This window comes from Macrobrachium rosenbergii, chromosome 32 (genome assembly GCF_040412425.1).
Source record: "Macrobrachium rosenbergii isolate ZJJX-2024 chromosome 32, ASM4041242v1, whole genome shotgun sequence".
In the NCBI taxonomy this organism is placed as follows: domain Eukaryota; kingdom Metazoa; phylum Arthropoda; class Malacostraca; order Decapoda; family Palaemonidae; genus Macrobrachium; species Macrobrachium rosenbergii.
In genome coordinates this window covers 6708808-6732909 of record NC_089772.1, presented here as the reverse complement: position 1 = coordinate 6732909, position 24102 = coordinate 6708808, and the positions used below count along the sequence as shown (strand labels likewise).

At 36.4% G+C, this 24102-nt stretch overlaps 1 protein-coding gene across 4 annotated transcripts in view; it reads left to right on the top strand.

Annotated features, from left to right (window-relative positions):
- The window catches only part of Sin1 (SAPK-interacting protein 1), a 563667-nt gene that overhangs the window by 332401 nt on the left and 207164 nt on the right, over positions 1-24102 (top strand). The gene's annotated exons all lie outside the window — the stretch shown is intronic.

The following is a 24102-nucleotide window of genomic DNA, read 5'->3' as shown; positions in this document are numbered from 1 at the left end:
TGATTTAAATTTTGTTGAGGAGGCCTGCATCCCTCACAAAGACATACAACTGCTGTGTATTACAATCCTCCTCCCTGAGAATCGTTGCAAAGTTGAAATGTCCATCTCTGTCACGTCCCCCAAGAGAGGAGCCTATGTCTACCTATTGGAATTAAAAGTAACCTGTATATAGATGATTTTGCCATATGTTATTCAGCATCTCGAATAAAACATGCAGAACGAATCATTAATAAAAGCATAATTAAAATAGATGACTGGGTCTCATCTGTAGCTTTAAATTTTCCATAGATAAAATTCAAGGAGTCATGGTTTATAAAAATAAAAAGGTGGAGAAAAGGTGAAGAAATAGATTTTAAAATCAGAAACCATAGTATACCAATTGGCCAAACAGTAAAATTTTGGGGATCAGTATTTGATATTCACTTGAATAGGAAAGCCCACATAACATACATGAAATCAAAATGTAAAAGAGCATTAAATCTAATTAAAATACTATCGAACACTAATTGGGGAGCCGATAGACATACCCTTACTGTACTGTACAAAGCAACAGTGCTGTCAATCATTGATTATGGAAGCGAAATACATGGCTCGGCATCATACGCAGCGCTGAAAACGTTTATACCCAGTTCATAATGAAGGCCTTAGAATGTGTTCAGGAGCTTTTCGATCATCACCAAAGTTTTCTTTACAAGTTGAATGTGGTGAACTACCTCTCTCTCTCTCTCTCTCTCTCTCTCTCTCTCTCTCTCTCTCTCTCTCTCTCTCCTCTCTCTCTCTCTCTCTCTCTCTCTCCAGAGAGCTAGTAAAAATGAAAAGTGCTCTGAGAATTCAGACAAATGATTCTCCAACCAAAAAATTATATGAATTAAAAGGTGTGTTTATAAACAATCATCCACCTCCTTCCCCAATAAGAGCTAGAAGACTGTTTGAGCCGCTGAATATAAAATGAACAAGGGTCGTTAATAGTAAAATCACCTCCTCCCTGGACAATGAATAAAATGAGAAGTTGCACACACCAAGTATTTATCAAAAAGTTGCTCACATACACCAGAACGCCATAGACAACATACAGTAGATCATATAAGCCGAAAAGGTCCACATTACGCAATATATACTGATGGATCTAAATCAGAACACGGAGTGTGATATGCTGCAGTGTCCCGGGACAGGACTTATCAGTTCTCTCTTCCTAATAATTCTTCAGCATTCACAGCAGAATTGTGTGCAATTGCATCATCTATAAAAATAATTAAAACATCATTCAACAATTTTGTGATTTTCAGTGACTCGAGAAGCGCTATAGAAGCTATTCAGAGTTACAAATCAAAAAATAATATCGTACAACAAATTAAATTATTTCTCCATAACTTATATAGTAATGGAAAAAATGTAGAAATATGTTGGATCCCTGCCCAGTAGGGATCAAAGGAAATGAAGATGCAAAAATGAAGAACCTGAAAGTAATAAATTGAAACAAATAAAAGCTAATATTGAAAAATGGAGTTCCTCATATCAGAGAGGGAGACACGCACAAGTAATTCTAGCACGTCTCAGAATAGGCCATACTCGTCTGACACATGGGCACTTAATTGGCAGCCCATGTGGCCAGGCTCCCGAGTGCTCAGAGTGCAGGGTGATAATAACGGTCAGACGTGTTATGTGAGTGTCCAAAGTATGACCAACAGCGACTGTCATCTTTTGGGAATAAATCAGTAAATGAAATTTTGTCAGAATCTTTTTCATTTCCAGTCGTTCCGATTTTGCTGTTCATGAGGAACTGTGATTTGATAGATAAAATATAAAAATAAGTAAATAATAAAAAAAACATAGCATTTGTCGAATTTAAATTTAAATTTTTAAAAAAATATTACTTAATTTATTATGAATTTAAATATACCTTTTTAGTGTGGAAGCAAGAGTAAATGTATTTATTGTGTGTATGTGTTACAGTATGGGAACGTGAGCCTATGTGGTATTTTATCCTAATCCTTCGGGCCAGCCCTATAAGAGCTGAAAGTCAGCTTGGTGGTCTGGTTAAACTACTTTAATACTACTACGTCAAGTGAAGAAAAATCTGCCATTTGGAACCTCAAATCAGTTAAGAAGTTTTGAATAAGCGTAATGCCACTATTTCTTGGTCGGGTGATCAGACTGGACAAGGTACGCCTAACAGTGTTTTTAAATTATCAGGGTGTTTTTACTATGAACATTTGCGTAGCGAGATGATAGCCAGATCCGTTTGTAAATGAAAATGAACAACAGTTATACCTTTCATGGTCTCTCGGGAATAGTTCCTGCAAAGGATGTGCCATATATAGACGCTGTCACATTACGGAGAGGAAGGACGCAAACCTGGTTTTCTCGGTAAAAGACGGGAAATCTCTGAAATTATGTTGCCAGTTGCGCACACCTTCGTTGCCTCTGTTCTGAGTCAGTCGCCTGGTAGACCCAGGACCCACTTGTAGACCCTGCCACAGATAAGGGAATCCTTTTCTCACGGATTCCTGCCATAGGGGAATGTTCATGACTCATGATTGTGTTCAACCGCCCTCGGACTGATGTGCACTGGGTCTTGGTTTAGTTTAAACCCGTGTCAAATCATCTGTATACGTTCGGCAGGTAGCGATTAGTCGCAATGACGGTGAGATTATAACCCTCTGAGAGTGGTAGAGATTGTTTAAAGTTGTCCCGTTATTTGTGACTGATTGGGAGTAAGTTTAGTTGTAACATTCTTGGCATCCGTACGTACAGTATTCGGCGAGGGAATGCCTCCTTGAGGTAGTCTGCTGGATAAGCCCTTTGGTATGATGAGCCATTACCCTATTTAACACTGAATTGCTCAGGGAAGAACCAACAGTATGAATTTCAGGATGTTCTCGTATCTCTTTTGTGAAGAGTCACAATAGGTTGTCCTGTCATGTTTTTCTCGCATCACCCAAACACGAATAGAGGAGAGGCTTGTGATACGTAATAGCGGGTTTTAATTATCTTGAAAAGAAAAACGAACTCTTAATTTGGTAGAATATGTATTGAGGCATGAGAAATGGTAGACATCATTTTCATGTGTGGCATCCTCTTACTGATATGTTTACATAATTCCCTGACAACTAAAAGCCGTCTTTTTGTTATTGTATGGTAAAAAAATTTTAACATCCAAAAAGTTCACATACTTTTTCAATAATTTTTATGCATACGGGTGAATATTATATTTAAAAACTAAGACAGTCCGTGCCATGTCCACATGTTGTGCGCTGTAATTGTATTGTAATAATACGTTAAACGCTACATTATCCAGTAATTGTTAGAGAATTCGATAACATCTGTGTCGCTTAAAAGCTAAGGAGACTAAGTGACAAGACTGGCAGACTGTCTGGCAAGACTTGACAACAGGAAACTGTCGGAGTGTCATCCTTTTTTTTCTAGTTTTGCTTGTTTTAAGCATTTTCATATTTATGTTTCTGTGTCATTATTTGGCGTACTGTCGACAACGAAAGATTATTTGATGCTGGAAATCGCTCCAGTGATGCTTAGACACTTTATATGCAGGGAAAACTTTCTTTGGAAAAAGTTACTGGCAGCAGTTTGGTGGTATCGAATGTTCATAGTCCCCTCTCTCTCTCTCTCTCTCTCTCTCTCTCTCTCTCTCTCTCTCTCTCTCTCTCTCCTCGATCATGTTTTGTTGGAAATAGTTTCCCCTCTCTCTCTCTCTCTCTCTCTCTCTCATTTTTAGTTGGAAATAGTTCCCCCTCTCTCTCTCTCTCTCTCTCTCTCTCTCTCTCTCTCTCTCTCTCTCTCTCTCTCTCTCTCATTTTTAGTTGGAAATAGTTTCTCACCTCTCTCTCTCTCTCTCTCTCTCTCTCTCTCTCTCTCTCTCTCTCTCTCTCAAAATCAAGATTAAGTTAGAGTCTCTCTCTCTCTCTCTCTCTCTCTCTCTCTGGCGAAATTAAACCTTTGTGAATGCGTGCGCCATATCATTTACAGTTCACACACCGTGAAGCTGACTTTCCTAATCTCGAATCACGGACAGTATTAACGATCTTGGACAGCATGACTCGATGTTGATGTGTTAGTCACTTAATGCTAGTGGTCTAATGCGGACAAGATGTTAGCTGGTTGATGACTTATTAATGATCAATAATTGAGTTATGATGTGGTGTAGATTTGTTGGTTACTTTATCAGAAACTACGAAAAAGGTTTACACTTAAGGGTTGATGGGTGATTTTATTAGGTCAGGGATGAGAGGTTTGCATTTTGTTTTAAATCTTGGTGTGTGGTTTAAAAGAAGACGACCATGGTTAATGGTTTGAAGACTGGTAAATAGATCGAGGTAAGATACTAGTGGAGTGAAGATGTCACTATAATGGTGTTATTTGTTTAATACGTGCAAACTGACTAATGATTCGATGTCTGGGAGTTGATAACTCATGCTTTTAAGTTTAGGGTATAATGTTTTAATATTTGATGTTGAAGGATTGATGTTAAGCACTAAAGCTCAATTATACAGATCATAACATTATTTAAATTTAGGGAGGTATTTTTGAGACAATCTGAAAGCTTACCTTTAAACGTACTGGCTTTTACATTCTAGGTAGAATATAAAATTTCTAATGAATCCCAGTTTTATATCCCAAGGAAGATATTGGGGAGTCGGAAAGTTTTTCAAACCAAGGCAGTCGGTTTTTTGCAGAAAAGTTGACTTCCTGCCTAACAAGTTTCCTTTTGGAAAAGTTGAGTTTTTAAAGCAGAGCATGTTATTTTAGGACATTACAGTTTTTTTATGTTTTTCTCAAATACTTGAACCATATTGTCAGTTCATTTGTTTAAACTCTTCAAATTTATGTGACTCAAACCACCTTTTTATAATTCTGACTCGCCTTTTTCAGATTCGAGCTATAGGTTTATTTTTTTTTAAACGTTCGGAAACAGTTTTCCTGCAGTTCTTACAATGCTTATTAACTATTGGATGAGAGTAGATAAAGGAAATAACTCTATGTTCTTATCTTCTGGCAAACCTTGTAGGATGGTGTTTTCACCTCTAAGTCCTTTGCTCGTTTCAAGAATTATTTTGATAAAAAAAAAAAAAAAAAAAAAAAATCGTATTTTTCTGAGTCAGGCGAAACGGATAAGCTGACAAATCTGCTTCTTCCATTGTAAATTAATGGGATTTTTTGGTGAAGCAAATAAAAAGGATTTTGACGCTTTCTTACATTCATCAAGGGTTGACACATGCATTGAAGTGGGGGAAATCTACACAGGTGAAATCTACATAGATATGTGCATCAGTAGTTAAAAAGTTAAGTATATCTTCGTTTAACCAGACCACTGAGCTGATTAACAGCTCTCCTAGGGCTGGCCCGAAAGATTAGATTTATTTTACGTGGCTAAGAACCAATTGGTTACCTAGCAACGGGACCTACAGCTTATTGTGGAATCCGAACCACATTATAGCGAGAAATGAATTTCTATCACCAGAAATAAATTCCTCTTATTCTTCATTGGCCTGTCGGAGATTCGAACTCGCGGCCAACAGAGTGGTAGGTGCATCAGTAGTGGAGTCACATGCTACAGTTACATATGATTAAAGGAGCTAAAATCCTTTAATATGTGTCACCGCCAGGTTTCCACATGCAGGAGCCACAAACCAGGAAATGAAGTGGGCACTCCAAAAAACTACTCGTTACATAAACCGTATATATAGAATGCTGATTTAACCGACTGATCAGCGTGTCCTGGACCAGCTACCCTTCTCCCTCGCCAATAAATTATTCACCTGGCTGACTGAATTACTTTTCATTTATCCATCAGTTTATTACAATATGGTGTCGTTTACGGAAATCGAAGTCAATGAAATTGAGACCAAGATCAATTATTGTTAGCCATGCGCGGGGACCCAGTGCCTTAATTCCCACCCACCTACCTTTTGAATAGAACGATAATCATTATTCTATAATTCTTACCTTTCCCCTTGATCTCCTAGCGATGACTTCAACGGAGTTAATCGGGAGTTCAAAAGGGTGGATACTGCATGAATATATTTATAGATAAAATGAGGCATTGGAGAGGGGTTTCTCATGTACAGGGGCTAAGCCGATAATCGTCGATTAGGATTGCTTGTGGAAGGCCGTCCGTATCAAGATATATATATATATATATATATATATATATATATATATATATATATATATATATATATATATTGTGTGTGTGTGTATATATTATTCATATGTGTATGTATATATATATATATATATATATATATATATATATATATATATATATATATATATATATATATATATATATATATTATGTATGTGTGTGTGTGAATTTTATCACATCACCCTGATTCATATACAAGCGTTAATCTAAAAATTTCCTTTAATATCAATTTGCTTACCTACCTGAAATAATATATTTTCGTATATGTTACCCGAAGGGGAATTTTTAGTTGATAATAAGTTCGTCGTCTCGTGGGCTCGAACCACGGAAGACAAGAACTCAGGACTACAGTGACGCCTTAAACCACACGTTACCATAGTCCTGAGTTCTTGTCTTCGTGGTTCGAGCCCGCAAGACGATGAACTTATTGTCAACTAAAAAATTCCCCTTCGGCTAACATATATGAAAATATATTGTTTCCGAGGTAGAGCGAATTCAGCCCTTCCTTTTTCTCGTGCATTTAGTAGGTGTGACAGTGTCTGCCTTTCATGGAAAGGGAAAGAAGTCTGCATGGCAAACGTAGACTGTGTTTCAATGTCACACCCACCTTCACCAAACTAAGTTCAACACCAGGTGTAGAAGATGAATGCTTACTTTAGACCACAAACTCCTCAGTGATATGACTGACAGAAGCAGTTCTTATAAAGGTGTAAATGGGTCTATTCTTGATCTCTTTGCAAGGGAGCAAAGTGCTTTTGACTCCATAACCCCTACAGGGGTCGGACTTAGATAGGGAACATTGCAAGAGAGCTGCCTTTTAAGCAGGGCACATTTGGAGCCAGTCTTTATTATGCCGTCCTTCAGTGCCCAGACACTGGGTATGGCAATAGATTGAAGGTGCCTGGCTTCCACACTGGACAGATTTGTCAGCAGAAGCAGAATCTTGCCAAAAGCTGAATAAGTGCGTATATGAGATTGAATGCCATGGCAGGTGCAAGTGCTACAACTCTAGGCTTAGCTGCACAGCGCTTTGCAGTTGCACTTGCTCAATAGCAGTAAGAATACCGAAATATAAATTCAGAGTCATAATATGGACAGTGTGCAATTTTGCAAGCTTTTGGAATGGAAATATTTTAAATATGTGGCAAATTTGCCACCATTTTGGAAAAGTCTCAGCATCTAGGAAATAGCAGTATATTGAGGTAGCCAGAGGTTGATTCTGATATATGGGGATAATAGTTCTCATGCCAGATCTGTTGTTAGTATCACCATTTGCAATTTTTTCCTGCCACCTCACATTACTATTTGTGTAATTTATGCCCTCTAGGCTAATTAAATTCGAGTTAAAATGCTTTTATTTCTTGTATTTTTAGAGTTTGGGAATGGATTAACCCTATTCCCATTGTTTCTTACGGGAAAAATTCGTTTGGTTTAAGGAAAACCGTTAAAGGGCAATAAAAGCAATTGCCCACTTGGCTAAGATGTGAGGATGGGTCTATTCCAGCTCTAATAGATATGTATCAATTCGACAGTTATATGTATGTAGGAGAGGCAATCGACTTTTATCCTTCTCGTGGTCAGGTCGGCAACGTGACCTCATTGTGATTATGGGACGCGGGTTCGTTTCCCGCTATCGGACATCATAACTGCTTCAAATTCTTGCAATAGATATATATACACACACACACAAATATAATATATATATATATATATATATATATATATACACACACACACACACACACAATCATGTAAAGATGAGCACTCCCTAGAAATCAAGGAGTGCTTATCTTTACTTACTCAAATGAGGGAGTGCTAAACTATACTTGGTTATTTCTATATTTCCCCGTTAGTTTTCTCTTTTGACTGTTAAACCATTTCTTGTTACGTTTTGTTTGTTAAACAAGTGCTTATTTGGGGAAAAGGTGTAAGTCACGAGAGTCGACATTTTAGTTTTTCTTAGTAATATATGTCATTTATTGCCGTAAAGTCCCCAAACATGGACCGTGCTCTGAATTATTAATGTATTGTTGGTTGAAGAAGACCCGCTTTTTGCAATTAACTGGATGAAGCAGCTGAATGTTCTGAGAGGAGAACTAAACTGCTCTCAGTGTCAGGTTTTAATGAATTGGACTAAACGTCTGGAATTGCCAAGTTAAAGAATCAGTCCGTAAAGATTCGTTTTTTTATCGCTCAAAACTTTTCTTGGCAAAAATGGATAGAGGGTATTTTATACTGGTGTCAGGAATCGAATGTATTGCAGACCACACAGTTATTGAATGCTTCAATATTGACATTTATTGATATATTCAATTTCTTTCATGAAATATGTGAGAAACATTTTGAAAAAGACCCTAGCTAGCTTGGTGGGCCAGGGATAGCAATGGAAATCGACGAGTCTTGCTTTATCCGTAAACCAAAGTACCACAGGGGACGTGCTTCTCAGAATCCTTTGTGGGTATTTGGGATTGTTGATCCATCTTCGTCACCAGCTTGTGGTTGTAGGGAGATAGTCGAGTCGCGCAATTCTGAAACACTGTACCGATAATCAGAAAAGTAGTGATGCCAGTGGTCACTGGAAAGCATATTGCAACATTTAAATTTGTATATTTTTTGGAGTCAATAATAAATTTTTTAAACAATATAATGCGTTAAAGGTTGAAAACATAATATTTCAGCACTGTCGAAAGTGCTTAATTATACTTGTTCCCATGAGATAGTGCTTATGTTTACAAGGTTATATTGGGGAGTGCTTTTCTATACTACCCACTTATGGGAGTGCTTATCTTTACTTGCTTATATATATATATATATATATATATATATATATATATATATATATATATATATATATATATATATATATATATATCTGATGGGTTCCAGCGCTTGGTCTTCAAGACCTAAATTTCATAATCAATCAATGTTACAGGCATCTGCATTCACAAAATATTTTATATATTCATACAGACATATAAATATATATATATATATATATATATATATATATATATATATATATATATATATATATATATATACAGATCCTTGTGTTATATATAGATGAATGCAATTATATATATATATATATATATATATATATATATATATATATATATATATATACGAGTGAATAACAGGCACATTTTTTCACATGCAAAAAGGAAAGGGTGCAGGAATACAAGCAGATTTAAAGTACAGTAGTTTAATCCTACGTTTCGTGACCCTTGTCACATCATCAGGGACATCTATAAATGAAATGATCAAAGATTAGAGAGCTTTCAAAACATTATGCAAATACAGGAAATATGTGGATTAAATTACACATAAAAGGTCATTTAAAACTGCACAATAAAGAAAAAATGGAAATAAAGCCAAAAAGTAAAATCAGAGACGCACTTGCGGGACAAACTCCAACCTTTCAAAGCAAGAGTGAAAAACACAATAAAATTCGTATGACCTACAGACCAGAGAACCGAAAGTATAAACAAGCAAACTAGGCAATAAACAGTGGAACAGCCTCAGTTTGGTGATTAAGAGAAGGGACTTTCAATTTGATATATACATATATATATTTTTATATATAATTTTGTGCATATAGGTGCATGTAAATTTTTATATAAAAAGTGGTAAGATAAGCCTACATACTGTAAGTGCATGCATATAGTTACTTCTGTGCACCAATTTTTTTGCTGCCGGTGGGTGAAGGCTTCCTTCCCAGCCTCACTGCTGATCAAGTTGTGGCGTGTACGCCTTGCGTGTAGGAGTGTCTTATGCTCGCCAGTATTTCCCATCCTGACTTCCTCCGGTCTTCTTTTTAACTGGCAATTAGTGGGCTGTCAGGTGAGAACAGGTCAGTTAGTAGCGAACCGTTTCGGTGACTCACAGGGTCTGGAGGAAGGATGCTGTGGTCAAGCCCTCGAGATGTCTAACCTCCCTTTTATTTGCTCTCTCTCTCTCTCTCTCTCTCTCTCTCTCTCTCTCTCTCTCTCTCTCTCTCTCTCGTTTGAGGTCGATTTTTACATCACCCGAAGAGTACCCATAAGACCGTACTTCCTCTTGGTTGGTTGCATCGAGTCCAAAGGTCCATGCCAGGTTTTACATAAAATTAACGCCTTACCACATTCACGGGCCGCCATTAGGCAAGACATCAGGTATAGGGACAGCTTCACCTACACACACTCTCTCTCTCTCTCTCTCTCTCTCTCTCTCTCTCTCTCTCTTGAAGTAGGGAGTTCGATGGATTTCCTTTATGCTCTTGTTCCTTTTCGTTATGACTCAGGTGACTGCAGAAGGGTAATTTGTGGTTGTGTCTGAGCTAAGTCCAACATCTTTTGTTTACGCCTGGCGTGGGGCTGTTCTGGGAATCAACCAGCGGAGAGCGAAAGTGGCTGGTGAAGAGGAGGAAACCACTCCCCTTTTCGCTTTGGTTATTTTTGTTCACTTATTAATTCTGTTTCTGTGCCCGTCGGTGATGAAGCCAGGGGAATGTTAACACTGATTATAATTATTGTTTCACTTTTTATGGACGTGACATGTTGAGTTGTGAGAATGATTATGATGATTTTGAATAAAATTACATGGGATAAAGGTGTAACGTAGTTGACAAGAACCATAAAATATTATTTTAAAAATCTGTAAAGCCTGTACGGTTAATAACTCTCCAAAGCATGAAATATTTAGCTTTAAACGTGTCGTTTTACAAAACATCGCTTCGGAGTAACAATATATTTTATGAGGTCACTTAAATTATAATCATAATTATAACTGATGATCAAAATAACGGCCAAGACGATTAGCTCTAGGTGGAATTATAGCTCTGTTAGTAATAGCATTGTAATGGCACTAACATTCGATATGAACCATGGCACAGATAACTGGGCATGAACTGGTGCGTTGGCAGCAGGGAGGGACGATACTGATAATGGGTATGATGACACTGACATTGGTTCGTGACTATATATGCTGTGGATGTGAGCACTTAGGGGTTGGGGGAGGGGAGAGTAGTAGGTTTACCATGTCGTCGGTGGAATCATGATGCTTGTGGATACGATAGCTTTTATGACCTTGGTATAGTGGGCAAGATGGCACTGACGTTGGGTATCATAATGCTGATAGTGGGTATAATATCGCTGGATGGGAATCAAGATGTTAGTTGTGAGTACGATAACCCAGGCACTAAATAATATGATAAAGTTATTGGGTACAATAGGCTTGGTTTTGGGCATCATGGCACTAGTAGTGGGCATGATAACACTGGCATTAAGTATCATGGTGCTGGTAGCGTGTATGATATCAGTGGCAATATGTATCGATACGTTGGCAGTGGGTATAATTAAACTGGCTCTGGGTACTGTAGCATTGCACCCATAGCAATCCCTTGTCTGCCACTCTTATGCATTCTGTAGAAACTTTTATCATTAATAACATATTATTCCCTTTTAGCAAACCTCCTGTACCTGAATTCTGTGGCTGCCTATGGCTTCTAGCTGAGAAATAATTGTACGATTATTGTTATTATTATTATTATTATTATTATTATTATTATTATTATTATTATTATTATTATTAGAAGCAGCAGCAGCATCAACTGCTTGTGTGATTCCGTTATTATTATAACTTTTTATCTCGCGTGTCAAAATTTTGTGTATTGCATTGTTTTTACATTGCATATCTGTATATGGCCTAGAGTTGAAGTAAAGAATATTATTATTATTATTATTATTATTATTATTATTATTATTATTATTATTATTATTATTATTATTATTATTATTATTATTATTATTATTATTGGGTATGATAGCACTGACAGTGGAGAATCATGACGCTGGCAGCAACTCAAATAAAATTTCATTGGTCCATTAGACGGGAAAAATGACTACAAATCGAGCCATTAAAATTAGGATGTGTCAAGGGGAAGCAACGCTGCAATTGTTATTGAATTATGATGTGAAGTTGACTTCATGTTTCAGGTTAGCTATAAATTTGATAACGGGTTCAATATCTCGGAAGAGCGATTTCAATCATTTCTTATCTCTTGATGGATCATCAAAAGAGATCAGTCTTTGAAGACTGGGTTTAATTCTTTATTTTGGAGTGAAGGGTTAATTTTCACATTTTTCCCCTTAAGTGTGGGCTTAATAGTTTAAGGTGTGCCTTTTTTTTTTTTTTTTTAATGAGAGTTTCAGTTTGTTTGTTTTAGAAAGCTTAATTTCTTCAACTCTGAAGAGAAGTTTGATATTTTTAAGATAAAAGATTATTCGCTTTGTTAAGAGTAATGCTATAGTACCTACTTTTAAAAGCTATTGAAACTTTCCAGTCGTTTATCAGCTTAACCACTTTTTGGTGAAACTATCCTTTACTTGAGCACATAATGTGACTTCTGGGGTTCATGAAATTAACTTTTATATGTCCTGAATTCCCCCTTGTTATTTACTGAAATTAATGTGTCTTTCAGGCAGCCACTGAATACCCATCAAAATTGTGCCTCCCACATTTACTCCGGGAAGGTAACCAACAACAAACTACTTTAATAATAATAATTTACTGACTGATGTAACGGTAAGCTGTAGAATCCTCTCACATCTGAGATTTTCCCTGATTCGGATAATATTCCCGTTTTAATTGCGCCTCTTTCAAGGGGTTATACGCGATTCCTTTACGACAACCCCCTCCCCCTCTTTTTTTTTTTTTTTTTCTATACCTGTGCTGAAGAGATTGAAATGTCCATCCGTCGGTCTTCTAATGAGCGCCAACACAAACAAAGACTTGCGCACAGTTTCTTTGCAGTTCTTTACAGTTCGTTTATATGGGTCACTATTCGAAGTTCAGTGCCCTTTGATGAAATGCTCACCTGAAACAATGGACGTTCACCTGCCAACTTATAGTTGTTTAAAAAAAAGGGGGGGGGGGCGTTGTCTTACAAAGAACTCAGCGTGTGGTCAGTCAATTTAAGACTTAGCGGGAGGGTTTGCTCTTTGCCTTGTAAGGCTAATTCTTCGCACCTACAGTATAAGGTGTGCGTGTGAAGCAGGCGTTTATTTTCGTCTACCTACAAGGGAATGCATCCGCTTAATAGGTGCTGATAAGCGTGGTGCAGCACGATACCAGTGTATACGAACATCTTTCTTTTTTTTTTAATCTCTCTCTCTCTCTCTCTCTCTCTCTCTCTCTCTCTCTGTCTGGCTCTCTTTTTTTTTTTTTTTTGTACAGTCGGGTGGGTAATATGTTTTTATTTGTTCGTTTGTCTGTCTTTATATGTAATAATCGGTTAGAGTGCAATACTCGTTTTCGCTCTGATTTGCTCCCTTTTTTTTTTTTCATCGTAGACTATTGTTGAAATTTAATGGCTTTTAAGACGTTTCCTTTATCCTTCGCTTGATGACAAAGATATTCATCCATACGCCGCATCCGGGCGTTTATAACTAGTTTTCCTGTCGTGCCTTATTTTAGAAATGCGAACTTGCTTACTGGGCGCCGATGGGTGATGTGCAGTGTGACATCACTGCTACTTTGAGTAACAAAGCAACTTTGGCCGTTCCTCCACTTCACGCGGAACGTACCAAAATGTCCGTGCATGAAACCAGAGAAAGACAAGGCAGGAAGAGTCATGTAATATACCGTAGATTAGATAGCCAGTGAACAAAAATGAAAAGTTACAAAGATAGCCAAAAGAGTTTTTACAAAGGTCCTTATTGATTGCTACCTTTTTAGCAGTTGTAATTCTAAAGACTTTTGCTTGTCGAAAATGCCTCGACTACAAAAGTAAATAGATGTCAGAGGCTTAGAAAAAACAACCTTGGGGCTATCAGTACTTGTACGGGTTACCATCAAGATAAGCCAGACGCCGTAAAAAACAGAAGTTGAATTAGGGTATGTGGCGGACACCCAAAATTTGGACCCACCCCTCAAAGGAAAATTATACTAAAAAATAAACTAAGTACCGATATTGATTACAAATGAACTTAGTTTCGGCATTCGGCAAACTCTAATTTTTCACCTCGGTCAAGCATTCACAACAAATGCATCGGCAGACGATCGTAAGACATATGAATAGTAGTAGAGTTATCAGTTTTAGTTTTCTATAACAGAAAACTATTGAAATGACTATTTGTCTGTCCGTCCGCACTCTTTTTTGTCCACCCTCAGGTCTTAAAAACTACTGAGGACAGAGGGCTGTGCAAATTGTTATGTTGATCACCCACCTTCCAGTCATCAAACATACCAAATTCCAGCCCTCTAACCTCAGTATTTTTATTTTATTTAAGGTTAAAATTGGCCATGATCGTGCGTCTGGCACCACTTTGGTGCCAACAACACAGGCTGCCACCTGGCCACGGCTGAGAGTTTCATGGGCTGTGACTGAGAGAGTCATACAGCATTATACGCTGTACAGAAAACTCGATTGCGCCGAAGAAACTTCGGCGCATTTTATTACTTGTTTTAGAATGGCACAACGCTTGTTGGCAACTTTGCACCCAATGGTAATTCTGGTGGTAGAAGTAATGTTGCTACGCTCAGTAAAGAAGTCCCGCGCGCATGCAGAGTTGCACGGGGACTTTTAAGCAGCAATATTTGGCAGGCTTTAGCGGAAGGATGCTAAAAGATGCCAGAAAACGGTGTCGTGTTAAGCAACCATCGAATATTTGAGGTTAGTCTGTTGGTTATGCCCATTTACTCCGGTATCATCTGGACAGCGTTAAGGTCTCGTGATTCTTTTCCAATTTTTTCTTGACCTCTTCCATGGAAGTGAGCTTTTTTTTTTTTTTTTAGCTGTATTTATTTTAGACCTTGGTGATCGTTCTTTTTTCTTCTTACCATTCTCAGCGGCAATTTTTTTTTCTCTTTTTTTACGCCCATTTACAAGACCCTTTGATAAAAGACTGTGAATAAAGAAACTGTAAATCTTTGTTTCCTTCTGTTACTATATATTCACTTTATTTTCCCTTCCATTTATTTTCTCACAATATTTTTGCATTATTTCCCACCTATCACAAGCCCTTTTGCTTCACACACACACACACACACACACACACACACGTGAAACAGCCAAAATGCCCTGTACATCGTTGTTTCTAAACCAGGTAACTTTTCAAATTCCACTGTGACGAAGCACTATTTATAATTCCCCTTGGAAATTATAAATTCCGGAGGTGCAATGAATTAGATATTAAACGGTATTTGTAGCTTAATATTTTTTATGTACTATATGAGATATAATTATATATATATATATATATATATATATATATATATATATATATATATATATATATATATATATATATATATATATATATATATATATATATATATATATATATATATATAATGTGTGTGTGTGTGTCTGTGTTTATACCTTCGGAAAGGACAGGCAACTGGCCACAAACCATAACACCTGTTCTCCCCCTTTGGTCCACTAACCTGTACGGATATCAGATGTCAGCTCATCTTTAAACCTGTGGGTTCTTGTTGGGAGTAATCTGTCATTAAGACCGTTTCCCACTTTTTACAGTAAAACTCACCGCAAGGGCATCTCCTTTTACCTCCATTTTTAGAGAGAGAGAGAGAGAGAGAGAGAGAGAGAGAGAGAGAGAGAGACTGCAGATTAGCTGGCGTTGCGAAAGAGAGAGAGAAAGAGTGAGTGACTGAGTATGACTGATTGACTGGAGATCATCTGGCCTTGTAAGAGAGAGAGAAAGTGAGTGAGTTTGACTGATTGACTGGAGATTATCTGGCCTTGCAAGAGAGAGAGAGAGAGAGAGAAAAGTGAGTGAGTTTGATTGACTGGAGATTATCTGGCATTGCAAGAGAGAGAGAGAAAGTGAGTGAGTTTGATTGACAGGAGATTATCTGGCTGGCCTTGCAAGAGAGAAAAAGTGAGTGGGTGAGTGTGACTGATTGACTGGAGAATATCTGGCATGATGAGCGCGAAAGGGAGAACGTTCTTACAGCCATTATTCTCTGGTTTAGTGTGGTGGTGGCGGATGTGTATGACGTCTCGCTAACGAGTATTCTGTAAGTGGCCCAAAGTCTTGGTCTAGACAAGAGAATCGTCATGATGCAAAGGCTGCGTTTTTCTTCTTTCTTCATATATATATATATATATATATATATATATATATATATATATATATATATATATATATATATATATATGATATGCGTGTGTTATGTATGTATATACACTCATTGTGACAGCTTAATTTCTCAGTTTCCTCATACCTTTGGACATGCTTGACACTACAAAGTCCTGCATCCATTTGAAGAACAAAAGATGAAACCACATTTCCTGTGGAAAGTTTTGATCCCTTGCATATGCATGATTCAAAGCTTTTTTGTGTCAAGTGTAACCAAAAATTGTGTATGCACACACATATAAATTTCTGAATCACATCAGGATCGGACTCAGGTCTTTCAGATGTTTGCGTGTGTGTGTGTGTATATATATATATATATATATATATATATATATATATATATATATATATTTATATACTGTATATGTATATATATAATATATATATATATATATATATGTATATATATATATTTACTGTATATGTATATATATAATGTATATATATATATATATATATATATATATGTATATATATATATATATATATATATATATATATATATATATATATATATATATATATATATATATATATATATACATACACATACACATACACATATATATATATATATATATATATATATATATATATATATATATATATATATATATATATATATCACTTTTGGGATACGACTGCCACTACATAGATTTGAATCCAAATGATGAACCCCAATTTCCGGCTGTTACAGATAAGATACGTATACATCAAGTAAATGTGATCTGTAGGTTGGTTATATTAAAGTATCTATAATTTTTTCCATAGATTTTATTCATATGCGAACTGTATGAGAAGACCAGGAACAAATCATTAAGTAAAACTCAGAATTGTAGAAGTCCAACCTGGATGCTGCCTGAATTTTTTGTACTTGAATTGCAACTACAGCTTACAATCGATTCGAAAACCTGCAATATAATTTTGACTCATGTCCTACGGTATGCGTAGGCAGCTATAAATAGAACTCAACATTATGTCAAACTTTCGAATTTTGTTAATGCTCTACTATAAAAAAAATAAAGAGACTGGATTATTTGAAAACACGTATCATATCCAGTTCTCTCCGGAGTTTTGGCCATTTCGGGAGTTTGCTGTCGATGACGTCATCACTAACTTACGTTTTCTTTGACTCACCCATGATGCAAGAGGCTAGACTCATGCGGTCTGTCCTCTCTCGATGGAAATTTCAAGGAAAGAAAGCATGATAGCGTTTGTAGTTCCTGGGAACGTGGTTTATATAGAAACACTTGTTCTCCAGTATTTTAGCACTGCTTTGTAACCATTTTGTTCAACACTGGTGTTAAAAAGGAGAATCGCACGGATTCTCAAATGCTCACTGTATGGTTTCATTTGTATAAGTATATTTTTCGCAGTTGGTGTTAATTTCTCGGCTGTACATAGCGTAGTGTCACTGCTTTAAATCAAAACAAAGAAAATGCCCTAGGAATGGGTGTTGTTGCTTTGTTTGTAGTTCAGTGACTTACATCAGATTAACATCATGTTTTAAATAGTAATACAGTTGACTTGCAACATTCAGTTATTATTATTATTATTATTATTATTATTATTATTATTATTATTATTATTATTATTATTATTATTATTATTATTATTCAGTAGATGAAACCTATTCATATGGAACAAGCCCACAGAGGCCATTGACTTGAAATTCAAGTTTCCAAAGAATATGGTGTTCATTAGGAGGAAGTAAGAGGACGTAAAGGGAAATACAGAAAGAAGAGAACCCACTCACTTAATTAAAAAAGAAAAAATATATTAATAAATTAATAAATATATTCTTTCTTTTTTAATAAGTGGGATCTCCTCTTTCTTTATTTCCTTCCACGTCCTCTTGCTTCTTCCTAATGAACACCATATTTTTTGGAAACTTGAATGTCAAGTTTATGAATTCTAGCGACATTGCATAAATTTATGTATAAGATATTATTGGTAATGATGCGATTCATGTGCAGTGTACTTCTCCATCATTGTTCTTAAACTCATTCGAACTTCTTATCATCAGTGGCCTCGTGTACCACCACAACTCTGATACCTCTAATCCTGAGAAGGATATCGACGAGAGAAGTCGATTTTAAGACATCCTTCTGACCTATTTGCCTGTAGAATTAGGGGACACGTTAGTGCCCTTAGTAACCAGGGGCCACCTGTGTATCCTCACATCTTGCATTTGTTATTTTTTTTTTTTGCTACCAAGTACCCAAATTAATGATCGATGCATGCTCTCGATGATTCAGTCGGCTTTGTTGTTGTTGTAGGCCAACTTATGCGTTATTTTTGTCCCCAGACTGTCGGCGAGGGCGTTCCACAGGGCGGATGTGAAGTTGGCGCCCCTATCGCTGGTGATGATCTTGGGGAACTCCATGCCTACTGACCCAGTTAACAAGGGATTTAATTCAGCTCTCCACTGTCTGCTGTTGGATGGGTATTGCTTCTGGCCACCTTGTATTCTCGTCTATTATGGTAAACAGGCATTTGTACCCCTCTGAGGGGGTTAAGGGTCCCACTATGTCAAGGTGTATGTGGGCGAGTCAGCGGCTCGTTGTTTTGAACTCTTCTATCCCGCTTTTGACGGTTTCGCGACTTTTGGTGTCTGGCACGGGATGCACTCTCGTGACCTCGTCTTCACGTCTCTTCTCATGCCCCACCACTCTGAGCTATAATAAAAAAAAATAATATAGTACAAATTAAGTTTTCACTTCATAAATTGTATGATAATGGAAAAAAGTATTGAAATATTTTGGATCCCTGCCCGTGTGGGGATTAAGGGAAATGAAGAGGCTGATGAAGCACCTAAAGGAGCAGTCCACATGACAAGAGCAAATATAAACATTCCTATTAGTGACTATATAGGATATATAAAATTGATCATTGTAAGTAAATGGCAAAATATATGGAATGAAGAACCTGCAAATAATAATTTAAAACATAGAATCCAGTGTTGGAAAATGGAGTTCATCATATCAGAGAGAGACACACACACAAGTAATTTGATGAGTCTTCGGATAGGCCATACTCGTTTGACACATGGACACTCAATGAACAGTCCATGTGGCCCTCCTCCCAAGTGCCCAGATTGCAAATTGTTGATAACTGTCAAACATGTATTGCGTGGATGTCCAAAATATAACTGTAGCGATTATCAAATTTTGGAAATAGATCTATGAAGGAAATTTTGTCAGAATCTTCTACATTTTCAGTAATACCAATTTTAATGTTCATGAGGAGCTGTGATTTAATTGATAAAATATAAAAAACAAATAATAGAAATACGAAAACCCTTAGGGGGTCTAATGAATTTTAAAACTAAATTTTAAAATTTTAATAACTTTGTTTTAAATTTTAATATACCTTTTTAGTGAATATATATGGAAACGTGAGTATGTATGTATTTCTTGTGTGTGTGTGTGTGTTCCAGTATGACAACGTGTGCCTTTGTGCAGTTTTTAATTTCATGTTCATTCATTCATCACTATATTGAATGACCTATTTGGTCCCAGTTCTAGGCTTCTAGCCTAGACCTGTCACTTCATCCAAATCCTTCGGGCCAGCCCTATGAGAGCTGATAGTCAGCTCAGTGTCTGGTAAAACTGTTATTTTCTTCTTCTTCTTCCACCATGCGCTGGTTCACCACATTTATCACATGTGGCAGGCTTGCTTGTAGCTTCTGCCTACAAGACCCTAACTTATGTCTATATTCTTGGCAGTAAAACCATCTTCTTGGTCTTGGGATATATTTCTTTACCTTAAAATGTAACCATGCTGCTTTCATTACATTACGTAAACGTGTCGAATTAAATGTAATAATTAAATTTGGAAGTGGAACTAAGGCTCCATTGATCTTCATTCCTTCAGTTCTTTACACCTTGATCCTTTAATTCTTCTACAAGCTTCTCTTCTGAGTAGTCATCAGTTGGGTTGCAGATATAATTCCCTTGGTGTGATTCCAAAAGCATGTACTGAGCATTCTACTTTCACTCTTCCAAGATGCAATACAGTAGTACTTTTAGTTTTTCACTTTCTTTTGCTGATGCCGATTCCAATGTCAGTTTCCCTCGCCCTTCAGATGATATCTTAGGCTCTTTGCCACAACACTTCACAATGTTTCTGATTACATTAAACATATCGCACTTAGAATCTTCCAGGTTAAAGGTCAGATACTTATCATAAGAAGTTTCAAATATACCTGGTCCTATTTCACATGCATTTCTGGTTATTTTCCCTTTGCTCCGTGCTGGAGAATAGGGTCCCAGTGTAATTACATTAGAAGGTTTCCTAACCATGAACAAACACCAGTTGTCAGAGGAGGGTGCAGAGGTCGTCATCTGTGCCAAAACAGAATCATCAGAAGGATCCAGGGGCACTTGATTCTTTAATGCTACTACTCATAAAGATCGAATAAATTAGGTGAGCTTGAAAACTTTAAAAACATATCATCATCCTTTCATGCAGTTTATTCTTCAACCAGTGGCACAAGTGAGAACCGACTCCCAAACTTCCGCCCCTACCCTACCCTACCCTACCCCACAGGAGATGGCACAACACAATTAGAGTGGACCAAGTGTATGCCAAACCTGCTTGTTGGGACTTGAGAGTATTACAAGAATACAATCATCCCCACCCTAATCATATTATGGGCAAACCGGACAGAATGCCGAGAGTCCTATCCCTAGAGCCAGACTCCCTGGAATCCGTGGCCCACCTCTGCAGGGTAGTTCTGCCCCTGAGCTATCAACCTGATATCTCTCAGGTCCAAACATTATCGGGTAGTTGATGGTCCTAACACAGTTCCCAATATTTAGCTTCAGATGTAAACCTAGTCCTAGCTGTGATGCCTTTCCTGTTTATAAGGTCCAGTAAATTTTACCAAAAGTGGGAAATTCCACAAAAATTAAGCCATACTAGTATAGATAAAGATATTTAGGAATCTTGGACTCAAACCTGGGAACAAATTCCTGGGGCTCAAGAGACCCTTCACAACGTCGAGGTGGTCCCTAGTCGAGGGCGATATACTTTATATATATATATATATATATATATATATATATATATATATATATATATATATATATATATATATATATATATATATATATATATATATATATATGTATATATTATATTTATGTATATGTTATATGTACTTACTATATGTATATATATATGTGTGTATGTGTGCAACCTTTTTATATAAGTGGCGAAAAGATAAGTAGATTATTAGTCTGGCTAGTGTTTGTATTTAGGAGTAACATCACTTACCAAAAGAAGTGAAGGAAGAAATCAAAATAAACCTAAGAAAAGAATGAAAACAAAGAAGAAACGAAAAACTACAGGGGCCCTAAATCAGATCGAAAAATACCAAGTAGAGAAAAACTGCATGAATAAAGACTGACTCTTGGTCGTAAATAAAGTGCCGATGGTGAGGCTTGCACCAACCCAGAGCCGTAGATCAAATATCCAATGAATAAGCAATAAAGTAATTTGTGATTTGGTCAGTGGTAGTCCTCAGCGGCCGTAGAAATCGTGTATGATGTATATTCTTCGTGGAAGGAAATGCGTGCGATATATATATATATATATATATATATATATATATATATATATATATATATATATATATATATATATATATATATATATATATATTATATATATATACATATATATATATTATATATATACATATATATATATTATATATATACATATATATATTATATATATATATATATATATATATATATATATATATATATATATATATATATATATATATATATATATATATATACACACACAGTGATTTTTAACCGGATACATTTGTAATTATAATACAGAAAATTAATATACATATATATGTGTATATCTATGTAAAAATGCATATATGAATATATATCTCTAAAAATAAGTATACACACACACACACACACGCGCGTCAAGTGTGCTTGACAAGGAGGAACTGAGAAGAGTTATGTGAATAAATATTTTCCTAGTTTAGGGCACGTAACTTGAACTATGTGAAGATTGTGGAAATTTCCAGGTGGTCATAAGGACAACATGGAGTGTACAATCGCGTTACAATGTATCGCATCAGTTCTCTTAATACTCCCTTAATGGTATGTGGCAGTATTCAGCAACTGGTATCTAGCAACTATTTGCCCGGCGGCGCAGGTGCATAGAGACATTATCAACCTGGACAATGATGTGCCTTGGTGGTAGACTGACAGTTCATCTTGTTTGCTAATTTAAAATAACTTTCTTTTAAGAGTGAGATCCTTAAACATGAAAGTCTGATAACCAGGCCGGTGCTAGGAATTGCCGGACCCAACTAGTAAATTGAAAATTCATGAAGTTTATATTTCGTGCAGTATACGTGTCTTAACAAAAAATGCTTGATATACTAAATATTGAAAGACAATATGAAAGTACAAGGTAAGGCAATTACAAACATACTGTTTGTACACGGGTCTTTTAGAAAAAGACTTTGCTTGCTTTTTTTATTTGCAGTCTTTCAATATAATTTCAAGTCGGTGGTTTTAGCAATATCATATTCTGCAGATAGCACCACCAAATTGTTTAGTCTCTCTTATGAAAATGTTGACCGCAAGTGTGTTTTAGTAAGCTTTAGTTTTGAAAAGATTCTTTCACCCGATGCGACTGTTACAGGCATTGTTAAGTAAATCCTCAAAGCAAAAACATTAGGAAATAAGTTGTTTCAGCAACTACCTTTCCATCAAGTGGTATGTTTTATTGTGGTGTCAGTTAAAGCAGCTTCAAGGTCTGCTGTGCATTTCCTTATTTCAGCTTTTTGTAAACTTTGAAAGTTATTTGGAAATTAAAAATAATTTTGCATGGCTTTCAAGTTGTTTAAGTCTAGACTTCATAGATTGAATAGCTCGGTCTAGCACTAAGCTGAAGCACTGAACTCTGTGTGCTTCTTTTGGATCATTTAAAAGTTGATCTTTTGCCTCGTATGAAAACATTCTCTTCCTTCTGTGTAGTTTTTTCTTGAAATTGTCTAAACTCCATTGGTAATTCAGCAGCTTCAGCCAATTCATTTGTGCTTACTAGAACATCATTAAAATCCCCCTCTCTATAATTCTTAGCCATGATAATAGTTTTTCAAATTACTCCATGCCTTCATCAATGTCCTTTGTTCCACCTTGTAGATCCTTGCCTACCAAAATATCAAAGAAACCCAAAGTTTGTAGTCTTTTAGCTGGTTTGCTAAAGAGTCAGCTTCTGCTTTTACCTTGGGCTCATCTGTTATCGCTGATATTTCTACAAGTGCATCGTATACTTTTCCAATCTGATAACGAATAGCTTTAACACTATCAATCCAACACTCCCACCTTGTGTTGCTCAAAGGCTCCACTGATAACCCATGTACATGTTTTTTTAAAACTACCTACCTCTTAGTTGATGCTGAGAACAATATGTAGATCCTTTGCAAGATCCCCCAAAAATGTTATAATTGTGACGACATGCACAGGGTACAAAAAAAAGCTCTTGAATTGCTCTTCAACAGCCGTGCTTGTGGTCCAGACGTTGACCTTTCATGTTGCTACGTTGCCATAGCCTTGACCTCGAATGTCTTTCACCTCTAAATTTAATTCCTTTAGTGTGTTTAATGTTTTGTACAAATCTCCTCCTGTGCTACTTTTCAACTCGCATAAACGTTTTGAAATGTTCACAAACACCTGCAGGAGCCAAGTTACCATCAGACACACACCTGATCGTTAAGAGACATTTGCTCTTGGTTACTCATATCAGGTG